Below are 21,033 nucleotides of genomic sequence, written 5' to 3' on the forward strand. Positions count from 1 at the left end.
CAGTTTGCTTCTTAATCAAAGAAGCCCATCTAAAATGGGTAGATTCATAATAAGCAAAGGCTAAACATATGAAACCTAATGTAGGACCAAAAAATAACAGGATTTGATTGAGGAAGGAGCTATCAGCAATTTAGCCCTAGTGTGCTTTAGGTATAATTTCACTACATATTTAAGTCCTAGTGTATTTAGGTATAATTTAATCCAACCACCAAATTTTACAGATGAAGTGATAAAAATGCAAATATATATATATATATATATATAAATTAAGTGGCAGACCCAAAATACAGCCCAGTTTTCCAGAGTACCAAGGCAAGGGCAAGGCTCTTTCCTTTTTGTACGCATGTCAAAGAGCTGAGAAAAGGTGACATTAGCTTAGCAAAAGCAAATAGAATCCAATGCCTTATCTTATCATTAACCATTTGAATAAGGAACATAATAACTTCCAAGGTTACCCATAATTCATATCTGACATTCACAAGGATGGGAATAAATGTCCACTAAACTGCACATAAATCATTATAGAATAACTCTTTTAGACACTAACAATTAGAGTGGTAGTCAAAATGAAAACGATAAATCCAAAGTCTTGACTTAGCATACAAGACCCCGAATGATCTGGATCTGACCGAAATTCTATTGCTTACGTAGCAACACATAGCTTTGTTTTATTTAGTCAGTAAATTTAAATCCAACACACATTTATTACAGTTGCCTACTATATATCTCGAAATATTCCAGACAGTAAGATTGGTCCCAGAAAGGAGGCATTGTTTACTATCTTCAAGGAATGGAGGTAGATGGAGAAGCAAATCTTTCTCATTTCCTTGAGGATATTTATTTTGTAAGAAAAGAAAAGAAAACATTGAAAAAGGTAATAAGTGCTGTGACAAATACCCCTGCTATGGAAATATTTCAGATGGGGTCAGTTCAGGCATTAAAGAGATAATCCATGATTTAAATTTTCAGTGATGATTAAGCATTAGCTGGGCAAAGCCCAAGAAAGGTATCCTATACAGAGAGGCCAACCCAAATCTCTTCTGAGGCTTAGAGTCATTTATCGAATTGCCTTCTCCACATTTTTTAGATGTTCTAGAGTTTCTTCAAACTTAACATATGTAACTGAACCGATGACCTCCTATTTACTGAAATTTGAATGTCTCTTGCTACTCTCTTGAGCAACCTAGACATCTGGGGTTATCCTTGACTCCTTCCCTCACATATCCTACTACTATTTAGCTACCAAATAGAATACTGCCAATTTAACCTCCCAAGGGTCTTTCAAATCCATCCTTTACTTGGATGGCTGCAGTTATCTGCCAGTAGGCCTCTCTTCCTTCAGTATTACCACTCCTCCATCCATTTTAGGAAGACAGAGGAACATTTTAAAAGGCAAATATGAACATGTCACCGTCTTGCTTAAAACCTTTCAAAAGTCCTTAACTGCCCTGAATAATATGAGCTCTGACCTGAAGCTGATCTCTCTACCTCATCTCAGGAATGCCCTTTACTATACAGCAATGAAGAACTTCTTTCAGTTTCTCCAAAGCACCAAGTTTTTTTTGCCTCTGGAGTCTCTACATTTACTAGTCCCTTGGCCTGAAATCTCACCATTACCTTGTATTTCCTTTGATGGAAAACTCCTATTCAACTCTCAGGATTCAGCTTAAATGTCACTTCCATCAGTAAGTATCCCTAAACCCTTGGAATCTAGGCAAGTTGTCCATCTGTGCTCCTTTAGTTTTCTTGACTTCTTTTGTCAGAGCATTCACCACATATTTTGAAATGACTAAGAGTAGTGAAGCAGGACCTAATTTATATTTTTCTCTGCTGTTTCCTCTGTTCCTGGCATATAGAATAGGCTCAGTAATTATTATATGGAAATTATAATTTCTGGGACATATTTTCTCTATTTTAAGATGAATAAATTAGTGTAATAGATTAGATTTGAATACTCTCTCAGTTTTTAAATTCTCTGATTCTATGGTAGAGATTTTATCAATAGATATCTTAGGTTCATAAACTGAATAGCCAGTTCTTGACCTCACATCTTTCTACTGTACTGTTTCTTTTGTACATTAGATAGCCAGTGATCATTTCTTATTCATCTCTGTATTCCCAGCCCCTTGCCACCCATAGATACTCAGTCTTTATCAGATGAATAACCATTAAACATAGAAAGTAGGAAATACAGTATTTTCCAAAAATCTATCATTTTAAATTTTGAGAAATTACAATTACAGTTGTCCATTGGTATCTGCAGGGTATTGGTTCCAGGAGTCCCTGCAGATACCAAAATCCATGGATGCTGAAGCCCCTTATAAAATGGCATAGTGTACTTGGCCCTCCATATTCACAGATACATCAACTGTGGATTCAAACAACTGCGGATGGTCCTCAGTTGGTTGAATCCAGAGATGTGAAACGCTTGAAGGAGGGCCAATTGTATATTTATTGAAAAAACACATGTATGAGTAGACTCATGCAGTTCAAACCCATATTTTTCAGGGGTCAACTGTACTTTTAAGTGAAACTTTAATGCATTGTGAAACACTAGATTCAGAACTATCCTAACTTTAGCAATTGTTAAGTAAATAATCATTTTTTAAAAGCATGTGATATGGCGCACATACAAGTCTTACCAACCTCTTCCTTCCTCTATCATCTCAACTGGAAATGTCTTCAAATCTCAGAAGATAACTTTTTCTGACTATAGGAGAGCCCATGTTTTTTTTCTTTCCTTTGAGTAGAAAGGAAATTGTTCCATTTAGCCGACAAAAGTGATAGATAAAATTGTGACTACTCCCAGTTGCCCTCCACCCTCAACTGCTATGCACTAAGTAGGCTGAAATCTCCCTCTGCTGCAAAATTCAGGAAGGAAAGAGACACATCACTGTAATAAAGCTCACATTTCCACATATTCACAGTGACTTCTATTAATGAAAGAAACAGAGGGTCACTCTAAAGAATAAATGAAATGACCTATTAAGGGTGTTCTAAGAAGTTAGGACACTGGATGAAACTGGGGTTTTGTTAGATCAGGAGATAAGAATAAGCTGATATTAGAATAAATATCAATTGGACTAGAAGGGAGGAAGTAGGAATGTGACAAGGAAAATTATGATTTTTTTTGCGCTATTGAGCATATATTCCTCATATATGAAAGCATCTGATATATACAGATGTTTATTTATAAATACCATCAATCATATTTATTCCCAGGATGCAACTTTTTGTTCACTACCAAACTGTATTTGTATATGTTTAGCTATGCTAAGTACTGAAGTTATAGTCTGCTAAAAGAAAATATAAATTTAATAATATAATGTTATAGATTGAGAATAATCCAGAAACTAAGAATCAGTTCTCTTCCTAGATATCTCAAAACATTCTTTCTGGGGCTTCCCTGGTGGCGCAATGGTTGAGAGTCCGCCTGCCGATGCAGGGGACACGGGTTCGTGCCCTGGTCCGGGAAGATCCCACATACCGCGGAGCGGCTGGGCCCGTGAGCCATGGCCACTGAGCCTGTACGTCCGGAGCCTGTGCTCCGCAACGGGAGAGGCCACAACAGTGAGAGGCCTGTGTACCGCAAAAAAACAAAACAAAACAAACAAAAAAAACACATTCTTTCTCTGTACATGTAAGAGGAATCCTAAATGCATCTGTTCTGGCTTTGCTAAGAACTGGCTCTAGCACGTGGGAGAATAACATAACTTCCTTAGATCTCATATATAAATGAAGCACTTCATTATTTCACTTATAAAGTCCTGTGTGCACACATCTGATAAATTTATCATGCTCATAGGATGTATGTGTTCATGATAGAGATGTGAAATTAGCTTCATACATCCTGACATGTTTACAGTATCAACCTTTAAGTATGTGTATGCAGATATATTTATTTTTGTAGCAACAGTAGCACAGTACCCATGCCTTTAAAATAGAGAAGTTTGCGCATTCTAAAAAGGCTTAGGTTAAATAAAGCTAATGAACTGGTAACTGTATTCAAGGTAAAATTAAAATAAATATTACAAAATTGTAAGAGGTTATTCATGTATCTCTTTCCTGATCAAACAAAAAGCCTGAATATTTTTTCCTTTTACATTCTTTAGAACCATTAATTCTGACTAGTACAGTATCATACATTTAATTATGTGTTGTATTTATCAATAGACTAATGGCAGAAGAACTTATTTTTACCCCGATAAGAGCTAGTTTTATTTTCTTTTCAAGCTCTCCCAAACTGCATTTTCTAACTGTTTTGTTTACTGATCAAATCTTAAGAATATATCTCATTGGTCATGGACTCTGCTCAGAGTGTGCTTACATGTTAGTTATTTCCTGTTGATCCTTGATATTTTTTCTGTGTTAGGAATGAGTCAATGCATACTTGTATGGTCTCTTTCTGAATGACTCAGTTCTTCTGGTATGTGTTTGATTCTAAGAATGTCAAATTGTTAAATATAACATTCATTTATTAATGATTTTTCTGGAGAAAAAGGCACTACCTTAGTAAAGCGAGCTTGTACACTGATTCTAAGAAGCACTAAAATGTATAGTATATGAAAATATAAGAGGAAAAACTGTGACTTAGAAAAATATGACATATATATTTATTAATATATATTCATATAAAATACTTTTCTCTGTAGATGAACACATACATTTTGTTTATACACTCGAATACAACGTATTACTTTGTGGCTGCAGAAATTGATGCCTAAAGTAACTAAACTAGGGAAAAGAGTACAATAGAGTGAATTTAAGGAAATGAAAATTTGAGTTCCATATTTTATTCTAAGCCTGCCATTTTTTCCTAATCTATGTGACCTTGGCAAGTTATTTAATTTATCTCATCTAGTTTTCTCATTTGTAAAATGAGTATATTAACAATACTTACTCCATATAGGATTGATATAAAATAATGCATGTATTATAAAATGTTTAGGATAAAGAATGGCTTATATAATTGCACATGTAATACAATTTTAGAATTAGACACTTTTTCTTCCTGTTTCAGCTGAGACCTTTGAGATATTAAGTGTCAGCTCTTCCAACATTGTGAAGTGAAAATCTGAATCACTTACGTAGGACTTGCAAAGGAAGCAGCCTAGGTCCTTAGCTGAGCTGACCACTCACCCCCAACCTACAAAGAGGTGAACAGGACTCAAATAGTCATTGGTTATTAGTGGCAGAGTGTCCTCAAGGAGCTGTCATTTTGAAATGATGCCCAACTTCACCCTCCATAGTAGGAATGATGTATCCTCTCCCTCATAGAAGGAGAGTTTACCTTGTGGTCCCCTGGCGTCTGTGGGGCTCAAAGCTCAGACTCAATCCATGCTTTAAAAAAGTGTGTATGTGAGAAGTATGGTTACTCGTACATGGGGAGAGGAGAGAGAGAACCAGGTAGTTTCAGAAGCTTTCTATGTTCCCATTTGACATAAGGACAAGGATACATGAGTGTTTCTCATGAACCAGAATTGAACAAGTGGAACAGAGTGGGCTGGAGAGCATTAGACTCTAGCTGTATTCCACCTGAGAGAGGAAAGGCTACATAACTGTTTCTCACGGACCATAGTGAAGACTGTGAGAGAAGGTCCAGAGCCAACTCAAATCTTCTGTAAGAAGTCTGCATGGAGAGGCACAGTGACCCCCTCCAGAAAAAAAAGGAGAAACTACTGGATTCAAAAGGGAGAGAGAAGGAATATAAACGTGTAGCTGAAGGAAAATGTATTGCTTATTTCATGGGGTCACGGCAGAAAGTTTCCAGTTGTTTCAAAGGCTCCAAGAAAAGGAGGCAACCTGGATCACCCAGCCTAGAAAGAATCAGCTGTACACACTGGTCAGAGCCAGAGGTGGCCAGTTCTCAAAGGCTGTCTGTCCTTACTCGTGTGCTGCTTCCCCACCATCCTGACCTTAATGCCTCCTCCTCTCCCATCACAGAGACTCTTGGGAAGGGTGAGTGGGATGCAGGTGGGGGGAATCTGGCCAAATGATAGGGTAAAGGGAGAAGCTGACTGAACTTTCTATCCTTGTCATAGGCTTCCGACCTCAAAGGACCGTGGGCTGGGTAAGAGAAAGAGGCTTTTTTAAAATAAAGTTTGGAGGTTTTGAAGACCACCCTGGTCTACACCTGTGCTAGCCAATACAGTAGCCACTAGCCACGCTTGACTATTTAAATTTAAAATAATTAGAATTAAATAAGATTAAATATTCAGTGTATTAGTCACATTATTCCACATTTCAAGTGCTTGATAACTACAGGTGGCTACTTTACTGGACAGCACAAATATAGGACATTTCTAATAGCACTGGTTCTAGATATACTAATTACTGAACTGAGGATTCTGCTTATTTGTTTGTTACTAAAAGTCATAAGGAGATATTTGTTATTATCTGAGTGTAAGCAGGTAGCCTGATTTCACAGAGCAGAGTTAAATGGCTAGGAGTGGAGAAGAGTAGTTGATCTTTGGATTGTACTCTGAGTTATAGCTCTTCAGTGTATCAGTTATATATGTAGGCAAAACTCTCTGCCCTATTTTAAAGTATCAGTCATCATTTGGAATAATAAAGTTCAAGTGTAGTGCCTGTGAATCTATCTTCTTCCATATTCATTTTTTTTTCTTGGAAAATTTTAGGTAATATGAGAAAAGAATATTAAACAGCCAGAAAAGGCATTTAAACCAAATAATGGCATTTGTAATGTTCTAAATATTCGTTCTAAATTTAAAAAATGGTCCTAAAAATAAAAGTATTACTTAAATGCTGTAAATATTGTAAAATTAACATTTTTATAGGACTGAAAATTTGAACATTTACAAATCTGTTTTTTAAAACTTTTGTGAATTTGAGTTGTCTTGATAATAATATAGTACATAGTCATGATAATTTAATCATTAACATAAATAATTCAGGTGTTTAAAAATCTTCTTGGATCCTCATGAGTTCTAATAATCATTACAGTTTTCTTTTTTGCCATGTGCAGAACCCAAGACAGAAGGTGAGTAGATTTATTCCACTTACAAACATATTCATTCTCTTTTTATCCACTACTTTCCAAAGATTTAATGTGACATATTAAAAACATAAAATCGTTTGAAATACTTCATCATAAACACCAACCCTACAAAAATTCTTATCACATTACTCCGTGGGGAAATAAGTGTAACCTCTCTGCTGAAAACATGTGGCAAATTCACAAATAGTGCTTTTGCACGTGTTTTAGATGGGAATAATGGTGCTTATAAATCTCCAGGAAAATGATAGCATGTTTAGTGCTAGAGATGCTAGACACTTCAAATCCAACCCACCCTTTGACAGATGTGGAAATTGAGGTCCATTGTCACTTGCCTTGGGTAGCAGGTGAACTTTACAAATGTTACTAATGGGTGATTTAGAATAGGAAAAACGAAATTCATGCACTGGCCCTGGCAAGTATTTGCTGGCAAATTTGGGCAAGGTGCCTAACATCTCCAGACTTCATATTCTTCCCAGGTAAACTGAGAATAATAATAGAATACCTACCTCATAAATTTTTTATAAGATAGATTATATTTGTAACATATACCATTTATGTTAGCAATCATTTTTCTTCTCATTTAGTGCTTTAAATGTTTCTATAATCACCTGCTTAAAGTTACACGACAAAGTGAATGAAGTCATAAACCATTCACCTTCCTCCGTGTGACCTCAGCTCAGGCATGCAGCACTTCAGATGTTGACAACCCAGAGTCAGCCTTGCTGAGCTATTTTTCCCAAAGCAGGCCCTTAGTACCAGAGTAGGTAGGATTAAGACAGTGTCCATTCTAAGCTATATTTGTTTCCAGACTCCTCTTTCACACTTTCATGCTTGGCCCCAGAGCAGAGGAAGTTCCCTCACTCCCAGGCCTTGCCCATTTCCTTTCCCCAAATAAGTGACACATTTTTCAAGGGAAAACTACATCTTCTTACACATGAGTTTTGTGTGCAGCACTTTGACATAGGCTATGTCAGTCAAGAGACACACTGGAGTCAAATCAACAGAAGCAGAACAGGAAGATAGAAAAATCTGTGACTGAACCAAGAACCGCTCGCTAGACAGCACAGCCTGTGTTGGGGAAACAAATTGGCTATAGGTGACAGGGTACCGGAGCTGGCCTAGATTTTGCCTCCAAAGTACATAACAAATCAAGGTATGCTTCAGACAATCACCAGTAAATACTGGGGGGTACAAATCTGTCAAATAAATGAGGGTGTATCATTTGACCAAGCACATGGGAGTCTGAACCAGTGCTAATAGGCAGGAACCTCCAGAGATGTAGCAGCAGCCAGAATACCTGATCTAATTTCAGGGGGTAGAAAAGCGTATTCCGACATCACGCATTGTTCTGTGTCCTGACAAACTTCAGTTCAATTTTAAAGCCTAGGTTTTAGAACTCAAAAGTTTTGTGTTTTTTTTCTGTAAATCAACCAATGTAATTTTCATAAAGTAATATATGCTCCAAAGACTAACTGACCAAATGGTACAAGGAGAAGGGTTATGGGAAATAAATGTATCCCTGTTGTATGTGAAAATAGATCCCACTGTATCAGGAGCTCCAAACTGGCAGGCAAAACACATCACCAGAAGATAGGTGGCAATGTGTAGATCAGAACTGAGTTAGATAGAATTCATTCTGGAACATTAGGCTCCCTGCTACTCATTTGCACCCACATTTGTAAAAGATAAAGGATAACAGAACTTATGGAACAAGTCAGGGATTTGGAAGACATATTACATTAGGGATAAATGCTTCTGTATTCCATATTTATCAGCAAAACCTGACAATGTCCACATAAAAAAGGCAATAACTTACTGGCCTCCGAGGTAAGTTTTTATTACCAACCCTCAGAGAGCTTGGTATCAGAAAGATGTGTAAGACACTTATCCTACAAGGTTTCTTTATATTCCTTGGTGCTAACTTTACATGTGGATGACTTGGCTCAGAAGTCTCACCTCTTGGCTTCTTGCTACCTACCCTTTCACAATATTTTCCCATATTCTTAACTCAAAAGCTCTCTCTCAAGATCATCACGTAGACTTGTCATCAGCAGCAATTTGCCAGACCTAATTTTGTCACTCTCTATTACTCCCTTCCTGTCCTTAATTTACCAGCTTGTATTCCATTGTTAATTATTACAATTACCTGGTGTAAATACGTTAAACTATCTTGCCCTTTTTCTCCCTTCATTATGCTCATTTCACAGTGCTGGCTGACCCCAGAAATCTCCCTTCTCTACTCCACCATGGCTGCCTGCCACTGACCATAGCTGAAAGAACACCACACGAGGTTGACTGGTTATATTCATGACCTTAATTCTCACATGGATGCTAAGAACTACCCAGAGATTCTACTCTATTTTCCTTAATAAATTCACTATCCCATTGTCTATGGTGACTGTTTTTATAACCTCTGCTTTTCATAGCCTCCATGCTCCAGTCTCACTTATTCCCTTGCTAATGACCTTGACGCAAACTTCACGGAAAAACAAGACTTACCTTGCCTCAAACATGTTCTCCTTCCCCACCGAAATGAAAGGAAACTAATCCTTCCTTCTACTTATACTTTGTATCCCAGCCCCTATTTGCTCTTTCATTTTTCTCTTTCTCTTGGCATCATTATCTATCAACAGCTACATACATACTATCCAATATATGCACTCTAATATCTCCTGTGCTTAAAATGGTCCCCTCATTTCTGTTTCCCTTTTAATAAATATTCTGCTTCCTCACTTCCTACTAACTACACAGTCCTCACAGTCTTGCTTCTGTTTTTTTCTATCACTGTAAAACTGCTCGGTCAACATGACCAGTAACCTCCATTATACCAAATCCAATGGATACTTCTACCTTCCCCTTTTACTTGATAGTTCAGACGTGTGGACCCTGCTCTGCTTGGCTTCTCTCTCCTCTATTGGCTCAGCTATCGTCTCACTCCCTTGGCTTTCCTCCTACTACACTGCTTTCTTCTCAGTTTCCTTTGCCCTCTTGCTCTTTTCTACCCATCTCTACCTGGAACCTCTTTTGTTTTTCATCTACACTCTCTCCTTAGATAATCTCAGGTGCCTGTAAATTTTAAGTGTCACTTCTATGTTGATGAGTAACAACTCCGCACCTAGTATCTCTCCTGAGTTCCAGTCTAATGGGTCCAATAGCCTATTCAACTTTAACACTTGGATGTCTAATAGTAAACTCTCCTCATAGAAGGTCCCTTTCACACTATTCTCCCTATTAGAAAAAGGTACAAACTTCCAATTCATTTTTTTAGGATAAATTCCCAAGAATATTTCTGGTTCTTCCCTTTCCTTCATCATCTAAATCCAGTCCACAGTCCAACAGTCCATCAGCAAATCCTGTTAATCCTACCTTCAAATATATATATAGAGAGAGAATTTTAAATTTCTCTTAATACCATTGTCACCCCTCAAATCTAAATAATCTCCTCTCAACTGGACACTATTTTAGACTCCTAAACTTGTTTTCCTGTTCATCTTCTTGCCTTCCCAATCAATTTTCCTTCAGAAGGTCAGAATAATCTTTAAAAAGATAAAACATTATGTAATTTATCTGTAATTTATTACTTCCCACTTAAATTACAGTGACCTTTAAACTCTTCTGTTAGAAGAGCATCTAAACTCCTACCATGGCTGGAAATGTCCTGCAATATCTGGCCCTGCTCTCCTCTATCTTCATCTGGTATCACTCTCCCCCTTGTTCACTAAGCTCTGTGTAGGCTCTTTTCCTCTAATATGTGAAGACATTTTATATCATAAGCCCTTTCATTTGGTTTAATCCTGCCTAGAATGTCTTCCCATTCCTATTTCCAATGGCTGGCTACATTCTTCCAGGTTTCAGCTAAAAGGTAGTTCGTTCTGAGAGGCTTTGTCTTAGTATTCCTTTGAATGCTTTTTTGAGCCCCCCTACCCCTGATTGGCACTATGATCAATAACTTTTGCATGTCATCCAGTTTTGTTTTCTTGCAAAGATTTATCATATCCAATAATCATTGTGTTTAGTTTCACTCCTTCTCCATCTACTAGGATATAAGTTTATGAAACAGCATGCTGATCACTGCTCAGTATTTAGTACATTGCCTGATATAAACAGTGTGCCAGAATGCAAAAAGTTCTGACATTAATCCATGACCTTATTTTTATTTCACATAGCATTTGTTTTATTAAAATTATTATTTTTTTAAATATCCAAACATGTCATACATCAGTTCCTCTCACCTGGAATATTAGTATATAATAATTGATTGCACATCTTTAAAAACTTTCCCCTTCTGATTTGTTCTCCATAGCAGCCAGAGTGAAAATCGTAGATATATTTGTACAAAATTTGATTACATTTAATTTCACTCCAGCAATATGCAATTTACACAAGTGATGTATTTTGCTTGCTTTTTATTTCTAACATTCTGCACAGAGCCTGATATCTAAAAATGCTCAATAAATAATTCTTAAATAATGAATAAGAAGTATCATACATGCTGATTTAAAACTATATTACAAAGCTATAGTAATTAAACCAGAATAGTAATGACATAAAAACAGACTTTTTTTCAATAGAGCAGAATAGAGAACCCAGAAATAAACCCACATATATGTGTTCAATTAATTTATGACAAAGGAGCCAAGAATATGCAATGAGAAAAGAACAGTCTCTTCAATAAATAGTCTTGGGAAAATTGGTCAGCCACATGCAAATGAGTGAAACTGGACCACTATCATGCACTATACACAAAAATTAACTCAAAATGGAATAGACTTGAACATAGGACCTGAAATTATAAAACTCCTAGAATAAAACATAGGTGGGAAGCTTCTTCACATAAGTCTTGGCAATGATTTTTTTAATGTGATACCAAAAGCAAAAACAACAAAAGCAAAAATAAACAAGTGGGACTATATCAAACTAAAAAGCTTCTGCACAGCAGAGGAAACCATCAATAAAATGAAAAGGCAACCTAGGTAATGAGAGAAAATATTTGCAAATCATTTTTCTGATAAGGGGCTAATATCCAAAATATACAAAGAACTTATACAACTCGATAGCAAAAACCAAAAACAAAACAAAAAAACCCCAACAATTTGATTATAAAATAGGTAGAAGATCAGAATAGACATTTTTCCAAAGAAGACATACATCCAACAGGTACATGAAAAGATGCTCAACATCATTAATCATCAAGGAAATGAAGCTCAAAACCCCTATGAGGTACCACCTCACACTTGTCAGATTGGTTATTATCAAAAAGATGAGAAATAACAAGTATTGGTGAGGGTGTGAAGAAAAGGGAACCCTTGTGAACTCTTAGTGGGAATGTAAATTGGTGCAACCTTTTGGAAAAAAAGTATGAAGTTCCCTCAAAAAATTAGAACTAGAACTACCATATGATCCAGCAATTCCACTTCTGGGTGTATATCCATAGGAAACAAAATCACTATCTGAAGAGATATCTATACCTCCATATTCACTGCAGCATCACTGACAATAGCCAAGACATGGAAATAACTGTGTCCATCGATGGATGAATGGATAAAGATGATATTGTACATATATACAATGGAATATTATTTAGTCATAAAAAAGAATGAAATCTTGCCATTTGTGACAAGATGAATAGACCTCAAGGGCATCATGCTAAGTTAAATAAGTTAGAGAAAGACAAATACCATATGATCACTCTTATATGTGGAATCTGAAAATAATAATAATAATAATAAATTTAAAAATGCAAGCTCGTAGAAATAGAGAAAAGTTTGGTGGTTGAAAGAAGCAGGGAGTAGGATATAGAGGAAATGGGTGAACTGTTATTTGTTTCTTGTTTTCAGTTTAAATAAACTGAATAATAGATTTTTAAAAACCTAGCCCAGCAGGAATTTGGGGAAGGGTAGGGAAATAGTCTAAAACCAGATCAGAAATCAAGGGGATTGTGAATGGAGGCTATACTAGTTTAGGGCAGGGCAAGACATGTCTCCAGGTCAATTCTCAAAGTCCACTGGAGTGCAACTACTGATTAAAAAAGAAAAAAAAAAGAAAGAAAATGTAGTTTTATTTTTGGCTTTTTTTCCCCTACTGTTAATCAGTATTGACATGTAAATTTTTGATGGTGAGAGACATTTCACTACTGTAGTATAGTACACTATTATACAATAATAGGGAATATTCTGTATTAACTTCCAGATTCATGCCTGTCCCACCCTGAAAAAGCTAAAGCAACCCCCAATTGTCCATCTATCTATATCTATATACAAAATGAAAACATGGGTTATTATAAAGGAATTCCTTCCTTTTCAGAGATAATTTTGCATAGCCAGTCTTCCAGGTACATTTAACTTATGGTTTTATTTATATAATTTAGGTTACCTTAACTTCAGAAATGTGTGACATGAACCTAATTCTAAGCAATTCCAATTCTGTCTTAGATAAATGTATGTCTTTGCACACTACAACTAAGCTCTAGGCATAACTACTACATAGCTAACATTCCCACAAGTCCATTTCAACATTCATTCTCAGAGATTACAAAAAACAAGAATAAATTCATGTAACACACTAAAGAAATTTCTGTTCCACATAACTGCATCATAGAATTATCGGAGATCAAAATATGAGAGGGAACCTCACCATGATTTTTCCTAAAAGAAATTACCTACTGCCTGTCAAATTTTGCTCTATTACCTCCTAGAATATTATATCATATTTCTTTGGAAAAGCAAGAATTAACCTTATGCTCAAGGACCAAATGTGTTTTCCTTTCTCTTATCTACTTTCTTGTATCTTTTAATCTCAGAGTGAAGAAATAATCTTTCATAAAGGGAATGTACATAGTTGCTGTACAATCAGTCACTACTCTGATTATATAAAAGTAAATTAGGGACTTCCTTGGTGGTCCAGTGGTAAAGAATCCACCTTCCAATGCAGGGGACATGGGTTCGATCCCTGGTTGGGGAACTAAGACCTTACATGCCACGGGGCCACTAAGCCCAAGCGCCACAACTACTGAGCTCACGCGCCTCAATTAGAGAGCCCACGTACGGCAAACTGTAGAGCCCACACACGCTGGTGCCTGTGCGCCACAACCAGAAAGAGAAAACTTGCAGGCCACAACTAGAGAGAAGCCCACGTGCTGCAACGAAAAATCCTCGTGCCTCAATGAAGATCTCGCGTGCCCCACCTAAGGCCTGACGCAGCCATAAAAATAAAGAAAATAAATATAAAAAGTAGTAAATTAACAAGTGGAATTATAATAAAAGGTACAAGAGGGGAGCTTACCTAGGTGATGTATTGTTGTCCAAAGTAGTATTTTTTTTTTTTTTTGCCACTGGGAAAAATATCTATGAGAAAATATTTGAGCAGATTCCTTGACTGAAGAAGAAATTCACTACCTTCTATATTCCTTAACACAGGTCTTTGAAGTCATCTAAAATAAGCTAAAGAGTATCTAATTTAAGGGGTTAGTAAGATTTGTGTCCATGTAGAACAAGTCAGTTACAAACCTACTTCCCTTTATATTTTTTAGAAACACTGTATCTCACTTCAGAAGGGATGCAGGCATCATAAAAACCAGAGTCACAAGATGCCCTTACACAAACATTTAGGAATCCAGTAACTTCTGATTTAAATGCTGCTTTGAAGAGAAGGGAAACCTTAACGACAGTTTAAATTCTGTTTTTAACCATGAATGTCTCTGGAATAAAACCAATAGTACTGCCAAGAAGCCACAGGTGTTTAGTACTGCACAAAGAAAAATATAATTTTGGACGGCGCAGTGACAGTTCTTCTCTTCCTCCACTAATGTGCTGTAAGATTAAAGGTTAATAGCAGTATAAATACTATAACTACATAATGTTGGGTTCATTTTTCTTTCAGATTTACAAAAACGTTTTTTGCTCCTGTACTTTTAGGGGCATGGGAAAAAAATGAACAAATATAGTTGATGCTTTTGCCTGTTCTCTTCTCCCAACCTGGAATATTTTGTCCCAGGAAATCCCCACCTACAAAGATCATATTCAACTTCTAAAGGCTAACTCAAAAGATGCTTCCTTGATTATTCTTACCCAATTTCTCAGCTAAAACTGATCTCTTTCTCCCTTGAACATGAACAATATCTTTGTTTAAAAAATTATTTTGGGATAATTGTAGATTTTCATACAGTTTTAAGAGATAACATAAATAAATATCATGCACCCTATACCCAGTTCCATCAATGGTGATGTCTTGCCTAAATATAGCACAATATCACAGCCAGGAAGTAGGCACTGATACAATCCACCAACTGTATTCAGATCTCACCAGTTTCATATCCACTCTTTTGGGTTTGTGTGTATATTTGACTTTAATTTCACCACATTTGTAGATTCCTGTGAACACCAGCACAGTCGAGATGCACAACAGTTCCATCATGAGGACCCCTTGTCCTACATCTTATAGTCAAAATCAAAATTTTCTCTTTCTATATCATTAGTCCCTGGTAACCACTAACCTGGTCTCCATCTCTGTAATTTTGTCATTTCAAGAATGTTATACAAAGGAAATCATACAGTAGGTACCCATTTGGGATCAGCTTTCCTCATTCAGTGTAATTCCTTTGAAATCCATCCAAGTTGTGTGTGTCACTAGTAGTTCTTTTTATAGCTGAGTAATATTCCATGGTATGAATATGCCACCATTTGTTTACTCACTCATGTATTGAAGGATATCTGGGTTGTTTCCATTTTTTGGCTCTTACAACTAAACTGCTCTGAAAAATTCATGTACAGGTTTTTGTGTAAACATACGTTTTTATTTCTTTGGAATAAATGCCATAAGCAAAAACATTTTAAAGTTAAGGAACTAATAAAAGATTATTAAATGCTTTTGGAAATGGAAATTTGAAGTCTCTAAGGAACTGAGTAGCTATGAGAAATAGGTATTGTAGTGGTTTTTTTTTTGGGGGGGGCGGTGTACGCAGGCCTCTCACTGTTGTGGTCTCTCCCGTTGTGGAGCATAGGCTCCGGATGCACAGGCTCAGTGGCCATGGCTCACAGGCCCAGCCGCTCCACGGCATGTGGGATCTTCCCGGACCGGGCCACGAACCCGCGTCGCCTGCATCGGCAGGCCGACTCTCAACCACTGCGCCACCAGGGAAGCCCCATGTAGTGTTTTCTCTTAAGTGAAAAATTATGTTCTTTTATTCTGAAACTTTTCTGTTTTTTATTTTTTCTCAGTCATGAAAAAAATTTAACCTCATATTATAAAAGATTACCAAGACAAGGCTAACTGTACCAATGATCCATAAATAATCCAGTATTTGGTAATAAAATATGCTCAACATTTGGACATCAAGTAAATTAATTTAACACCTGACTAGGACACAAAAGCCTTGCACAATTTTCTTTCTTTCTCTCTTTCTTTCTTTCTCTCTCTCTCTCCCTATCGTTAAATCAGTCTTATGGTTCTTCTTGCTGAAATTCATAATTTGTTTTGGTATTCATAATTTATTTCCTATGGCATAAAGTATAGAAGTTGTTCAACAACTACTTCATAATGAACATTTGAGTTGATCAACTTTGGTTCTATTTAGAGAGACAATATTGTGATCATGGCTATTTGCTGAACACACAACCACAAATTGAGAAATGCAGTTAATCTAATTATTTGCTTTGCATTCTAAAGAACACAATTTTTTGACCTTTTTATTGAACAAGTGAATTGTCTATTAGTTGAAAACAGCCAGAGAATTATTGCTGATCTTGATGTTTTCTGAGAAGCTTGTCAGCCAAGGCTAGATCCTTTATGCCACATTTTTTTTCCTGAGGAATGTCTGAGGCAATTTTCCTACTGAGACACAATCTTTGCTTCCAATTTACTGAAAAGAATGAGCCCACTCAATGTATATCCCTTTAACTCACTACACTTTTATTTTGATTCTTATTTTCTATGACTTCTTAACCAAAAAGAAAAAGTTACATTTTTTTTCTTCCAAATTTGGAAGGTAATCCATGCCTTAGATTCCATACCTTTATTATTCTTTGGTCTCCCTCTTCATTCAGTTTCTCCTTTTCTGCCTTCAAATATATAAAAACCTCATTCTACAAATTTATTTTATTTAGAAGTTTTAGCCTTTATTTCCCTTTTAATTATCAGATTTCTTACATGTGTGGTCCACAGCCTCAAGTTCACTTTCGTTCCATCTAATCTTTTTTTTAACCCTCTGAAATGGATTTTTCATTCTCAACACTCAGGCTAAAATGATGATTCCATATTTGATAAACATGGTCTCCTTATTCCAAAATCATCATCACCATCATTACCATCACCATCAACACCATAAGCATCTCTGCCCTCAGGCTGCCTGACACCACTGTCAGCAATGGTTACTGATTCCATCCAAAAAAATTTCCCCTCAGTGGTGTCTAGAAAAGTTTGTTGTTTTACTTCTAAGACATATTAAAGTTGTACTGTTTCTTCTCCATCTCCATTCATCTCCATGAATCTCTAAACTCCTTTCTCAACATATGTTTTAAAACACAAATGAGGTAGTCTAATTAAGATGTCATTCAAAGGAAAGTTAGGCTTGTGTTCTGTGACCATGGGATAAGGGTCTTACGAGGAACAAAGCACCAAAAGGGACAGTAAGGCCACATTCATTAAAATACATTATACTTTATTGAATTCCTAGAATATACCCTGAATGAAAGCACCAAATAAGACTTTTTTGTAGCATTAGAAAAAAAGAAGAATTTGAGAACAGAAAAATTAAGGTAGATGAGTCTGTTACAACTCTTTTCTCCTAGAAAGACAAAAGTTAACTGCATATATACCAGTCTTGAAAGCTTTCAAAGTGCTTCATTCTGAATATTTGATATAGATTTATCTTGACCTAAACTTTATTTAAATACAGATTGGAAGGGAGTGTTTTGATACTCTTCTGGGTCACAGTACCTCCTTTTGCAGTGTTATCTCAAGATCACTTAAGAAACTAAATTCACTTGTCAGAAATATACTCTACACACAACAAAAAAATCATCTTTACAAGGAAACCAAAAAAAAACCCCAAAAAACAAAAAACCTTGTTTTTCATCCCAAAGAATGAACCAAAGCCATTTCCATGAGTTTGAAAACTAAAGCCATCAAAATGAGATATTATCCGGTGTAAAAGGAGAAAAACACAACCTTGGATATATATGATGTTCACTTTCATCTAATAGAGTTAATATAAATCTTTGCGGCTGTTACCCTGAAGAAATGAAATGAAAACGATGAATATAAACTACTGAAGTTCCTCATATAACAATGACCTCTTTTGGCCTTGCATTTCTCTCCCTACACCCACCTTACTTTTACATATCCCGGAATGTAATAAGCCTGCCACCACTAACGTTATAAAGTAGTAATTGTTCCTAATTGGTAGGGAGGTGACAGACCATTGTGGTAATGTTGTGAAACTGTAAGAAAGGAGGAGTGAGAACATTCACAGGCCCAGCAGTAATTATCCACTAATTTGGCCTGTTTGTGTGGGGACAGCTCATTATAGCCCTTAAGAAACCTCAGAATAAAGAGGGAAAGTAGGTAGGAGGCAAGGTTAAATAATTAGTGTTCAGGAGGTTTTTTTTACAGATTCAAAGAATAGGATTAAAGGCAGGAAATGTGACTAGAGTAACAATTAAGAAATGGTAGAACGTTCTGAACTAAGTGAGTTTTATGTTTTTGTGGGAGTAGGGGTATTTAGGAACCCTATAATATGGCATAAAAAGTGACATGTCACTTTTATTACACACTTTCAATTATGACCCTGGTCATCCTTTACATTTTATGGTGCCAATCTCATGCTTAACAAGAGATTTATTCTTGTGAGTTCTAAAAAAAAGGTTTTCACAGTTTTCATAAAATGATGAATAAGAAAGTTTTCATACTGTTTTAACATTTGTAGATTTGTTTTGGGGGCTGAAAACATACTTATGTGTGCACACATGTGCATGTAGCATACAGACTTTGCAAAGAAATTGATATTCAACTACAACTTTGTTAGTAAACCAGAATTCCCAAATTTCTCACCTATATATATCTAATGCCTCTATTTCAAGAGTAAAGTATGCTTACTCTTGGTTATATATATCTATACACACATATATTTGATAAATAATTGATCTGTATATAAATGTTTTAAAGATTCTCTAAGGCTATCATTTTTAACACTCTCCTTAAAAGAAGCATTATTATTTCAATCAACTTATGTGATTGCAATTAAAGCTTTTTTGTCCACCTAATAGAAAGGGAGATGCAATGGATGAATGATTTTAAGTTAAATGAGCTCTATAATATGATTCATCCAGAAAATATCTATGTATGTCTTAAATATATTCACATTGAAGGACTCTGGGAAAAGTTTTAAAATGCTATATATTCCATCCTTTTGTTAACTGGCAAGTATATAGCCAAATATAACAAAAAAGTAGAAGCATGTGGCTAATCCAACAAATTTAAGCTAGAATATATTAATGTAACAAAGATTATATACTTTATCTCTATGTGCATTAGATAACTTTGCCCTCTCGTAATTCAAAACACACATCCCTGAACCAAGAGTTAGGTTAGAAATGTATTCTGCTGTTAATAAGGGGAATTACAGGGTGCCAATATGAGTAAATTAGTAAAAATTATCACCAACATTTGAAAACAATTCAAAACATAAGCCACAAGTCCTATCTACTAAAAATTAAGCATTGTCTTTATTTATGAATAAAATAACTGCAGTGTATGAATGATTGCATTCATTATTATTTTCCTTTTCTTTTAAACATTTATTGGTATCTTTCAATGAATGGCATGTTTTTAACTACTTAGCAACTCCTGAAGCTCATGTCATATGAAACTTTAAAAAACAAGAACTTATTTGTATGCTGGCTTTGCAAACTTCTTTTTTTTGGTATTCCATTAGACTATTGGTTATCCAAATTGTTTTTCTCAAGATCACTTTGAAGACTGCCAATAACTCCATGCCATTTTTTCAACTTGCACTTTTACTCTCCTTAAATGTCCTCCCTACAAAAAATTTTTTAAAAAATTAACCTAATTTCCTATCAGGAAAATTAAGAAGAAATGTTTCCATTTTTTCAACCTATAATAATTTATCAGTAAAAATTTTAGGTATTATGGATGTTGAAGAAATTTTTTTAAATTCCAGCTTTTTCTCCCTAGCATATGGAAAAAAAAATGTGATAAGAAAGTAGAAGAGCCAGAGGTATTTCATTTACCACTTGCCTAAGAATTACTTACTGCTACTGAACTCCAATTCCTATGGATACAACAGATTGTATATGCTCAATCTGCAGGCTGAGCAACAACATCTTAGAGAATTAATATTTGAACATATTCTTAGGTTTGCTAGTAATATTTTCTCTAAAATTAAATGAGCACACAGATTTATTATGATGTTTTATCTGACCCATTAGAATTGTCACTTTTATTGATCATAGAATAAAGTCCTTATCCTTATTGTAATACTTCTTCTAAATGTGATCAATGTAGTTTTTTTGTAGTTCTAAACTGGTACATTATAGATGATTACAAAAGAACATGCCAATTCTCACCAATATTCTGTTGCACTCCCTTACATTTTCCATCCTTCCTTGCAGTTATCATGGGATCATGTGCCTAGTTCTGGCTACTGGGCTGAAAGTGAAAGTTTTAAGTGGCACTTCCAAAGAAGTTAAGAGAGGATGTATGTAATACACTCTCTATCATCCCCTAGTTTGAAGACACTGGAAAATACAAGGAAATATGACAGCAACACAATATAGAGCAATGTAAAGCAATGTAATTTCCCATCAGGAAAATTTTCCATTTTTTCAAACTATAGTAATTTTTTTAGTAAAAATTTTAGGTATTATGGATGTTGAAGAAAATAAACATTTCTACCCGTATAACTAAAAATCCAAGTAAAGAAATAAAAAGATATCTGAAAACCACTGAGGCAAACAGTACTGGAGGGGGCTTTAATCCAGAGAGAAGGAACCACAAATGAA

Source organism: Physeter macrocephalus, chromosome 8 (genome assembly GCF_002837175.3).
Source record: "Physeter macrocephalus isolate SW-GA chromosome 8, ASM283717v5, whole genome shotgun sequence".
NCBI classification, from domain to species: Eukaryota; Metazoa; Chordata; class Mammalia; order Artiodactyla; family Physeteridae; genus Physeter; species Physeter macrocephalus.